The sequence below is a fragment of the Dendrobates tinctorius genome, unplaced genomic scaffold (genome assembly GCF_039654945.1).
Source record: "Dendrobates tinctorius isolate UK_male_01 unplaced genomic scaffold, ASM3965494v1 ptg000489l, whole genome shotgun sequence".
Taxonomy (NCBI): domain Eukaryota; kingdom Metazoa; phylum Chordata; class Amphibia; order Anura; family Dendrobatidae; genus Dendrobates; species Dendrobates tinctorius.
In genome coordinates, this window is record NW_027362150.1 from 785,337 (window position 1) to 797,653 (window position 12,317).

Here is a 12,317-nt window from a genome sequence, read left to right on the forward strand (position 1 = left end):
GAAGGAAAAAATAAACATTTACTTTTCTATAACAAAAATTTTCCTTTAGACCTAATTTTTTTTACTTTCACAAGGCTAACAGGAGAAAATGGACGATACATTTTGTTTTGCAATTTCTCCTGAGCATGCCGATACCCCATATGTGGGGGAAATCGACTGTTTTGGCGCACGGCAGGGCTCGGAAGGGAAGGAGCGCCATTTGACTTTTTGAATGTAAAATATTCAGGAATAATTAGCGGTTGCCATGTCGCATTTGGAGAGCCCCTCGGAAAAAGCTAAACACGAAACGCATGTCGGGGTACCAAGGCCATTTAAAGGTACAGTACTTTATATCCAGAAATTAGCTATTTTCTCCCTATAATTCGCTATATTGCATTCCTATACACCACCACATGGCCAAGATCTGAATCTGAGCATGCGCCGCCTACAGCGGCCATTTTTGCGAAGACCGCCGCATCGCAGCAATGGAACTGCGTGGGTCTCCGGGCTTTGACAAAATGCCAGCGGAGCCCTCCACACAGCACCACCACCGCCGCAGCATTTGTAAGTATATTCCGATTATTAGACACACCCCCATTTCCCCCAAAAATTTCTTAGGAAAAAGTACGTCTTATAGTCTGAAAAATATGGTTTATTTTACAACTAAAATGTTGTTTTAACCCCAGATTTTACATTGGAAAATAGGTAGATAGGTAAATGGTCACTACCCAGAGATGAATTCACAGAGGGGTGTCATTTCCAAAATGGGGTCACTTCAGGGGGGATTCTGCTGTTATTGCACTTTGGAGAGCCGCTAAGTGCCAGAACAACAGAATCCCACCTGAAGTGACCCCATTTTGGAAATGACAACCCTCTGGGAATTAATCTATGGATATAGTGACCATTTTCACTACATGGATGATTTCCAGAAACACGTAGTAGAAGTTTCAGAGCAAAAATTGCAAAATGTCATTGTAGTGCCCAATATATTGTGCCCGGTTTGTGTCTCTGGAGACCTCCCCCCACCTACCCCCGGAAATTGTTAAGTCAGCTCTACTCAAATGTGTCTGTCACTAAATAATCCAAATGCTTGAATGTCAAAACAGTTCAAAAACGTGGTTCTGTGTGGAAGATTGTAAAGCCGTCATGGAGGCATAAGGCTGGCAGTGATGGGCATTGTGGGTAATAATAGCGGGGATCATGCCTCATTCCTCTCTAGGAGCATACACGACATCTTCTCTGGGGGTTCTTTCTTGTTTCAGTTACTGGGATGAGTGCAATAAAATGTCGCTCAGTGAGTCTTCTCACATCTTCACATTCTAAAGGATTGGTGGGGACAAAATTTTCAAAAACAAGATTTTCAGTGACCTTTTCCTGATAATCAAGGAAAGTATCTGCATTTCCGGCTTTTTTGTATAATACAAAAGAATTATATGTGGCCACCTGAAACAAATACATGACTAACTTTTTATACCAGACATATGATTTTCTTGATACCTGGTATGGCTGTAGAACCTGATCTGCAAGGTCCACACCCCATATATTTGTTGTAGTCACTGACAGACACAGGTTTTGGAGTAGTGGATCCCTGTTGGTCTGCAGTGGCCCTTGTGGCATCTGTGGGGATCGAGCTCAGGATAAAAATATCTTTTATTTATCCTTGTACTTAAGGGCAAGCAGCTCTCCATTGTCTAAAGCCCCTGACTGCCCCTTTCGGTACTTTTTGTTGACCAATGATTGTGGAAACCCCTGATGGTTTTTGTGAATGGTCCCACAATCCCCTATGTTATGGTCAACCAGACTTTTAAATAGGGGTATGCTGGTGTAGTAGTTGTCAACATACAGATTGTAGCCTTTTTGTAAAAAAAGGCTCAAAACCATTTTTCCAGATGTCCCCAGATAAGTAGGGCCTCCTGGTGGGTTTAGTTGGCTGTCTTTCCCCTCATAAATGCGAAAAGCTGTTTCATTTCTAGGACATTAGTTGGTTCCATAAATTTGACCTACCATAATAGGATTGTGGATTCTGGCTGATGAACTGGGACACATACAGTCATATGTTAAAGTTTGGGCACCCCTATTAATGTTAACCTTTTTTCTTTATAACAATTTTGGTTTTTGCAACAGCTATTTCAGTTTCATATATCTAATAACTGATGGACTCAGTTATATTTCTGGATTCAAATGAGGTTTATTGTAGCAACAGAAAATGTGCAATCTACATTTAAACAAAATTTGACCGATGCAAAAGTATGGGCACCCTTATCATTTTCTTGATTTGAACACTCCTAACTACTTTTTACTGACTTCCTGAAGAACTAAATTGGTTTTGAAACCTCATTGAGCTTTGAACTTCATAGCCAGGTGTATCAAATCATGAGAAAAGGTATTTAAGGTGGCCACTTGCAAGTAGTTCTCCTATTTGATTCTCCTATGAAGAGTGGCATCATGGGCTCCTCAAAACAACTCTCAAATGATCTGAAAACAAAGATTATTCAACATAGCTTTTCAGGGGAAGGATACAAAAAGTTGTCTCAGAGATTTAATCTGTCAGTTTCCACCGTGAGGAACATAGTAAGGAAATGGAAGAACACAGGTACAGTTCTTGTTAAGCCCAGAAGTGGCAGGCCAAGAAAAATATCAGAAAGGCAGAGAAGAAGAATGGTGAGAACAGTCAAGGACAATCCACAGACCACCTCCAAAGACCTGCAGCATCATCTTGCTGCAGATGGTGTCACTGTGCATCGGTCAACAATACAGCGCACTTTGCACAAGGAGAAGCTGTATGGGAGAGTGATGCGAAAGAAGCCGTTTCTGCCAGCACGCCACAAACAGAGTCGCCTGAGGTATGCAAAAACACATTTGGACAAGCCAGTTACATTTTGGAAGAAGGTCCTGTGGACTGATGAAACAAAGATGGAGTTGTTTGGTCATACAAAAAGGCGTTATGCATGGAGGCTAAAAACCACAGCATTCCAAGAAAAACACTTGCTACCCACAGTAAAATTTGGTGGATGTTCCATCATGCTTTGGGGCTGTGTGGCCAATGCCGGCACCGGGAATCTTGTTAAAGTTGAGGGTCGCATGGATTCAACTCAGTATCAGCAGATTCTTGACAATAGTGTGCAAGAATCAGTGACGAAGTTGAAGTTACACAGGGGATGGATATTTCAGCAAGACAATGATCCAAAACACCGCTCCAAATCTACTCAGGCATTCATGCAGAGGAACAATTACAATGTTCTGGAATGGCCATCCCAGTCCCCAGACCTGAATATCATTGAACATTTGTGGGATGATTTGAAGCAGTCTGTCCATGCTCGGCGACCATCAAACTTAACTGAACTGGAATTGTTGTGTAAACAGGAATGGTCACAAATATCTTCATCCAGGATCCAGGAACTCATTAATAGCTACATGAAGCGACTAGAGGCTGTTATTTTTGCAAAAGGAGGATCTACGAAATATTAATGTCACTTTTATGTTGAGGTGCCCATACTTTTGCACCGGTCAAATTTTGTTAAAATGCAGATTGCACATTTTCTGTTAGTACAATAAACCTCATTTGAATCCAGAAATATAACTGAGTCCATCAGTTATTAGATATATGAAACTGAAATAGCTGTTGCAAAAACCAAAATTGCTATAAAGAAAAAAGGTTAACATTAATAGGGGTGCCCAAACTTTAACATATGACTGTATAAATTTGTAGGACAATATGCTCTAGCAAACTATCTGTCATAAACAAATTAATATAATTGGTCCAAAATTTTCCACCTCCACATTTATACCAGGAATGGCATTAAAATGAGGGATGAATGGAGTAGCCGAATCCGAAGCCTCCCATCTGGGAAATGCTACATCAAGAGGCAAAGCCCCTTGGACATTGGTGTGCGCCAATTCACGAGCACTAGGGACAGCGCTAGTACTGGGCATTGTTCCCTGAGTTGGAGACTTTTCTCCAGAAGCGCTATTTGTCCTCCTTGTTGTACTGGTCCTTGTGTGTGAGGATGGACCAGAATCACTGCTCATTTCTGAACTATCACTGTCGCTGCTACTAAAGCCCTCGAAATCCACATCGCCATCTGACACTGCACTTTCTTCACTGTCAGAACATAAAAGCGCATAAGCCTCCTCTGCACTATAATAGTGACCGGCCATTTTTTTCATTTTATTTTTTTACCGGAAATAGAAAACTCTGACATGACTGATGTGACCAAATTATTGGGGAGACAATTGAGAAAAGCAAAATTCTTTACCCTACCCCTAACTTTAGCCTAACACTAACCCTAACTATAGCACTAACCCTAACCTGCCTTATCTGTATTGTTACTTTATAGCACAATCGCTGACTGACACAGCTGTTCCCAGCAGCACTTGTAACACTGTTTCTCCTCTAATCTCTCACTGACAGGAGATCTGAGGAGAAACAGCGTTTTTATGAGGCAGATCACCCGGGAAAGTTCGCTGCTACAACAAACTCTCCTAGTGATTTGTCTCATTGGCTGGTGTGACGCTGACGTCATCAGGACCTGAACCAATCAGATGTCGATGAGGGCGGGGTCACAGGAAGCGATGTGCGCCGGAATCGTTATAAGATACGTGGGGGTCCTGATGAGCATAAAACCGCCAACAGAAGACAAACAGCGCTAGCGCCAACGTTTATCGTTGGCAGTCATGAAGCGGTTAAGTTAAGGGTACCATCATTTCTGTAAAGGCAATTTCTTGAGTTGTTTTTTATTTATTTTTTTTAAATTCTGTGGAAGCATGGATGAAAAGCAATGTCTGACTTTCATTTGTTAATTTTCATAGATTTTTAATTTATTATTACTTTTGTCAGATTCAAGTTATTTCTGTGACCATTGTGGGTTTTTCTGTCATTAAACGAGGGGTACCAACAATTTTGACCACGTGTGTAGGAGGATTGAATATTTTGACTCCACGGCCACTTTCTGGAAATTAACACACAGTGGATGTTGGAGAGTGAAAATTACACATTTGCCATTTTATTACCCAGCACATAGTGCCCAGATTGTGCTCCAGGAGACACCGCAAATTAAGTGGATTCTTCTCACTATAATATTGCTAAATACAGGGATCCTAAATGTTGTTTGCGCACACTGCAAGACTCCGAAGTGAGAGTGGATTTTGCCGGATTGGTTTATAGAAACCTTGCTGCTTTTCAACAGCCTTTGAGCCACTAATAGTGTGGGAACCTCTGTTTTTCCAATGACAGATGATGGACCTGAGTGGGGACTTGTTTTTTGTGAGATAAGAATTGGTATTATTTTCGCCTACATAACATTGAATGGTTTCCTTTTTATTTGATATTTGGGAGGCAGAATGAGCAAACAGTTGAACACCACACACTACTGGCTCATCCAACAAGGTTTTCTATTAGACTGTGAACTGTCATTGACTTGGTAAATAATTAAAGCTTTTACATAGCTTGCCATTTTTATGGACAATACGAGTAGACATGTTCAAACATATAAAACTCAAGGATATTTTATTAATAAATAATAATTGTTTTTTATCTTAGCAGATGACTGTACCAAGAGATCAGAGGGACAGCTGACATCTTCAACTTTTAAATCAGATGGTCTTGAGATCCTACAAGATACACCTGAAATGAATGCCATTACTCCAGATATATCATCATCCATTCACAGCAAAGATCTGTCATCTGATCCTATGAAACAGGTCCCATCTTCTGATTCATTACCGACTACTAAGGAAAATCCAAGTCACAAAAGAGGCAATAACAAACAAACTGCTCCTAAAGCAAAGAAGTCATATTCATGTTCAGAATGTGGGAAATATTTTAACCAGAAATGGAATCTTGTTAGTCACCATAGAACTCACACAGGGGAGAAGCCTTTTTCATGTTCAGAATGTGGGAAATGTTTTGCACGTAAATCACATTTTGTTGACCACCAGCGAACTCACACAGGAGAGAAGCCATATTCATGTTCAGAATGTGGGAAATGTTTTATAGATAAATCAACCCTGAGTAAACATGAGAAAATTCACACAGGGGAGAAGCCTTTTTCCTGTTCAGAATGTGGGAAATGTTTTAAACGGAAATGGTGTCTTGTTAGTCACCAGAGAACTCACACAGGGGAGAAGCCTTTTTCATGTTCAGTATGTGGGAAATGTTTTATAGATAAATCAGCCCTGACTAAACATGAGAAAATTCACACAGGGGAGAAGCCTTTTTCCTGTTCAGAATGTGGGAAATATTTTAACCATAAGTTGCATCTTGTTACTCACCAGAGAACTCACACAGGAGAGAAGCCTTTTTCCTGTTCAGAATGTGGGAAATGTTTTAACCAAAACGCATCTTGTTAAATATCAGAGCAGTCACAAAGAGGAGAAGCCTTTTTCATTTTCTTAATGTGGGAAATATTTTACTTGGAAATAATGTGTTAATAAACATCAGAGACGTCACATAGGGGAGAAGCCTTTTTTATGTTCATAGTGTTGGAATAGTTTTAGCCAAATTTGAATTTTCTTAAATGGGTTGTCTCTTGTCATTCCTCATGTTTGCTGACAAAAGGATAAAATTTAACTTTATTAATTCCAAATGTAAAACTATAATTCACCCCCTGAAGGTTAGACAGTAGGTGACTAATAGAAAAAACATGTACTCCACAGTTCAGTATATAGGGTGAGGTGACATATACACACTCACTCTCCATGCCTCTCATTTTTAAGGGTTTCATCGTCCTCACCAAAGGCGACTCATCAGGAGACTATTTAATATTGACCTATATTCAAGAGAAACTAGACAAAAAATCTAAAATCATGTATCATGTTATCCGAAACAGAAAACTAGCCACATATTGGCAGATCCCAGACCTCAAACTATATACTTCATGAGTTTATAAGCCACTCCAGTGTCAGGAATAGATAGTATGTAAGAGTGAGCGTCAGCATGTGAGTGCGTCAGCATAAGTGAAAGCATCAGCGTATGAGCGAGTGGCAGCATGTGAGCGTTGGCATGAGTGTAAGCCAATCACGTTGGTGGTTATTGTTTATACTGGCCCTTTCCTGTCCAGGTTCATGTTATTGACGTGACACCTAATAGTGGTTGGGACATACCCCTGATGACTTATTGGTAGAAACTGAACCACCTGGGGCAAATGCCAATCAGAGGTCACAGGGAGCGAGTATACCCCACGTGAGTAAATGTATCTGTGACGCCCCCGGGTGGTGGGTCACGTGCGGGATCCAGAAAAGAGCGTCACACACCATCCCGGGTAACTCCGCCTCCAGGCACCTCCGATTGGATGGCGTCACAGAGGGAGAGTGACCAGAATGATGCTGGATGGACTCGTTGCCATGGAGACCAGACGGGCCCACACCACGCAAGCGTTTAGCATCCTCAGGGAAGCAGGAGGTTCAGGATGAAAGCCTGTTGGTAAGACCATGATGAATAATGCTGTATAGAGCCATCTAATAGCGATCAATCAGGTGAAGTGATAGTGAGGGGGGTCCGGAAACAAAACAATGCAGGTGAAAAGAGCCAAATGTGACACTACCAAGTGACCAGTGAGAGTGCAACTGTGCAACGCGTAAGAAAAGAGAATAAAAAGTGATATGGTAAAGATAGTCATGCCCGCCATGGCTGTTATGCCGCATGACCCCTGGAGCAGTGTGCACATGCACCTCATAACTGTTGTGCTGCAAGATGCCTGGAGCAGTGTGCACGTGCACCCTATCTCATGGCTGCCTGCCATTGCCAGTGCGCATGTGTGCTTTACCTCATGGCTACACGTCGTTGCTGTGTGGCCATCCGTCTCTGCTCTGCCTGCAGCTGTCCTCTCTGTGATCCTGGAGACCCTGACCATGTGACCTTTCCTATGGTCCAGCACAGTCTGATCCAGCAATCCTCTCTATGTTCCTGGAGACCCTGACCATGTGACCTTTTCTATAGTCCAGCACAGTCTGACCCAGCTATCCTCTCTATGGTCCTGGAGGACTCTACCATGTGGTCCTCTCTATGGTCTTGGAGGACTCGAACATGTGATCCTCTCTATGATCCTGGAGGATCTGAACCAGAAGTCCCCTCCTGGTTCTGATCCGGAAGTGCAGGTGCTAATGCCCTATATCAGACCGCCCCTTCCTATGGTCGGGGCCTGAGTATCGTGTTGCTTCCCTGCATAGCTGCTTGGTCTGCTTGGTCGCTCCCTGTATTCTGTGCCCCTGCACTCTGCCCTGTTGTGCGTCTTTGCACACGCTCTGTGCTTGTTCTCTGCCTCTTGTCCCGTGCCTTGTCTTGTGTTGTCTTTTGTGCCATGTTTTGTCCTTGCTATGCTTTGCCTTGTAATCCTTCCTATGTTCTCTGCTTTTGCCTGTTTTTCGCCATGTATTGTCCTTGCTATTCTTGGACTTGTAGTACTTCCTATGTTCTCTGCCTTTGCCTGTTTCGCCATGTCTGGCCTTTGCTATTCTGAGCCTTGTAGTACTTCCACGTTCTCTGTCTCTGCCCTATGATGCTCTCTTGCACATTTCCAGGCTAGTCTCAAGGCTCTGTCTTGACCCGGCTCTGGACTTCGGCCTACACTCCGCTGCTAGTCCTATACTCTCTCTGACCCAGCTCTGTGCTTTTGCCTATGTTCCGCTCCTTGTTCTGTACTTTGCCTAGCCTTGCCTTGTTTCTTGCCTTGCTTTGTTTCTTCAAGTGCCCTTTGCACACGCCTGGCCTTCCTAGCCTCCTGTCTGTGCCTCAGCCGTGCCCGTCTGCTTGTGCCTCAGCCGTGCTCATCGGCCAGTGACAGCTGTGTCGCCTGTTATGCCTCAGCCGGGTTCGCCTCAGTCTTGCCCGTCTGTCTGTGCCTCAGCCCGACCAGCTAGCCAGTGCCTCAGCCGTGCTCTCTGTGCTTTCTTGCACCCACGCTGTCTCTGCACTGGGCATTGCGTGCCCTCTTAGCACGCGCAGGCCATAGCCTGCTCCTTGGCATACCTCCCCGTGCTTCTCTAAAAGTATGCGCAGGTCTTGCCATGTACCCTGTCGTGCCCTCATGTACGTACAGGCCCTAGTCTGAACCCTGTCGTGCCCTCTTGCAGGTATAGGCCCTAGCCTGAACCCTGTCATGCCCTCTTGCACGCACAGGCCCTAGCTCGAACCCTGGCATGTCTCCTAGCATGCACAGGCCCTTGCCTTAGCCTGAACCCTGGCGTGCCTCCTAGCACACGCGGGCCCTTGCCTTAGCCTTAACCCTGGTGTGCCCCTCTGCACGTGCAGGATCTTGGACTTTGAACCCTGACGTGTCCCCTACACACGCGCCTTGCCCTGGACCCTGGTGTGCCCCTAGCACACACCCTGCCTGGAACTTTGCCTTGGACCTTGGCATGTTCCCTAACACGCACCCTGTCTCGACCTCTGTCGTGCCTCCTTGCCTGAACCCTGCTGCCTGTTGGCTGCCCAGAACCTGCCGATCGCTGCCAGATATTGTAAGCCTGGCGACTGCGGCCTGATGTCCGGAGCTGATGTCTGCAGCCTGATGCCCTGATCCTGTCGATCGTTGCCAGCTGTCTGGAGTCCGATGCCATCGAGCCCTTGCCTGTACCCAGGCGTGCCACCTGGCACGTACCATGCCATGGACCTTGGCGTGCCCATGCATGCACCTTGCTGTGTTTTTCCTGTTATCACGTTTTGCACCTGATGTTACCAAGTTCGCCTTAATGAAGATACCTTGAATTCACGTCTTGTCTGGTTTCCTGCACATCCTTTGTCGTCAGACACTCTCAGTGTCTACCTGAGCCGGCTGTCTGTTTCCAGCAGTCGTGGTGGCTCACCCTCTTGGTCTTGCCCCTGACACTCCCTGTATACGGGGTGGTTCCTCACAAGGTCAGCTCGCCCTAGGTGGGTGGGTGCCACGACCCAGAGGGTCCACTCTAAAGAAAACGACTCAGCGTAAGCTGACTTCGTCACAGAATACTTAGGCCATGGACTTCACTGGTACCTCGGCCACTGTTCTGATGAAGAATCAGACCCGACCCATGTCCTCTGAACTCGCCTGGAAAATTGTGGCCGCCAGAAAAAGAAGACTTCCTTGTCTACTCACAGTCCTCCTCACTGGATCTCCATGTCTTCGTCTTCGGCTCCCGTATCTTGACGGGTGCAGATGTCCGTTTCAAGATGGCGGATCAACGTTGTTAGGAGTGGTGTTATGAATGAGTCACCGGAGGAGAAAACAAAAATACAAGCTAAGTCCAGAAAACCGGAGAGGTTGGTAGCTATCGGATTGCAGACCCCTGATTCTATTCACCACAACTAACAGTAGCCGTGGGGGGTTCCTACGGTGCCCTAGACCCCTCGTCACAGCCGGAGAACTACATAAGCCTAAAGAAAGAAAGGGGAAATCTAAACTGCCCCAGAGCAGACCCCAAAGCAATAGACAGCCCCCAACATGTATTGTCAGTGAAAAACAGATGAAAACACAAACACAGACAGAAAGACAGGCCGAGCAAACGATGGGGCCCAACTAACTAGATAGGACAGGACAGAAAAGATGCTGGCTGCAATCCGCAAAAAACCCTACAAAAAAAATTTCCCAACCGTCTGATAGGAAAAAAGGCCCTGAAGTCGCTAGACTTCAAAATCACTATATCAGCACTCAGGTATATTCTGAAAACAGAGCAAAGAGATAAACTGATCAGAGACAAAAATGGAATTCAGCCAGTCCCAACCAGGACTGACTGAATACAAACACTAAGGAAACCAGGCAAAATCTCATGGAATAATAGCAGGGCAAAAACATAGCTTTTAGTAGACAGGAACTAAACTGGAGGCAAGAGCTCAGAGCAGAAAGGATCACCAGCAGCCCTGCAGGGCGTCAGCTGCCTTATATCCACTCAGAAATTCCAGATGCCCAATCACACTCCGCCTGTTCAGATGACAGGTTCTTCCCATCCCAATCAATTTCACTACCTCTCTTCACCAGCAGAGGGAGTTCATCAGACATCAAAGATGAAGGAGAAAATGAACTCACAACAGAGTGGCTTGTACTAAAACTCTGGATTCTGCCAAAGAATTGTTTTTTGCAGCCCTGGTAAGAGGGGGCTTAAGAAGGGGGGTACTGTCATGCTCGCCATGGCTGTTATGCCGCATGACCCCTGGAGCAGTGTGCACACGCACCGAACTGTCTTGCCCGCCATGTCTGGTATGCCGCATGACTCCTGGAGCAGTGTCCACGTGCACCGAACTATCAAGCCCGTTATGTCCTATGCTGCAAGATCCCTGGAGCAGTGTGCACATGCACCTCGTGACTGTTGTGCTGCAAGATGCCTGGAGCAGTGTACACGCGCGCCTCATCTCATGGCTGCCTGCCATTGCCAGTGCGCATATGTGCTTTACCTCATGGCTGCACGTCGCTGCTGTGTGACCGTCCGTCTCTGCTCTGCCTGCAGCTGTCCTCTCTGTGATCCTGGAGACCCTGACCATGTGACCTTTCCTATGGTCCAGCCCAGTATGATCCAGCAATCCTCTCTATGTTCCTCGAGACCCTGACAATTGTGACCTTCTCTATGGTCCAGCAAAGTCTGACCCAGCTATCCTCTCCATGGTCCTGGAGGACTCTACCATGTGGTCCTCTCTATGGTCTTGGAGGACTCGACCATGTGATCCTCTCTATGATCCTGGAGGATCTGAACTGGAAGTCCTCCCCTGGTCGTCACCCGGAAGTACAGGTGCTAATGCCCTATATCGGACTGCTCATTCCTATGGTCGGGGCCTGAGTATCGTGTTGCTTCCCTGCATAGCTGCTTGGTCTGCTCGGTCGCTCCCTATATTCTGTGCCCCTGCACTCTGCCCTGTAGTGCTTCTCTGCATACGCTCTGTGCTTGTACTCTGCCTCTTGTCCCGTGCCTTGTCTAGTGTTGTCTTTTGTGCCATGTTTTGTCCTTGCTATGCTTTGCCTTGTAGTCCTTGCTATGTTCTCTGCTTTTGCCTGTTTTTCGCCATGTATTGTCCTTGCTATTCTTGGACTTGTAGTACTTCCTATGTTCTCTGCCTTTGCCTGTTTCGCCATGTCTGGCCTTTGCTATTCTGAGCCTTGTAGTACTTCCACGTTCTCTGTCTCTGCCTGGTTTTCCTTACTCTGCCCTATGGTGCTCTCTTGCACATTTCCAGGCTAGTCTCAAGGCTCTGCCTTGACCCGGCTCTGGGCTTCGGCCTACACTCCGCTGCTAGTCCTATACTCTCTCTGACCCGGCTCTGTGCTTCTGCCTATGTTCCGCTCCTTGTTCTGTACTTTGCCTAGCCTTACCTTGTTTCTTGCCTTGCCTTGCTTTGTTTCTTCGAGTGCCCTTTGCATGCGCCTGGCCTTCCTAGC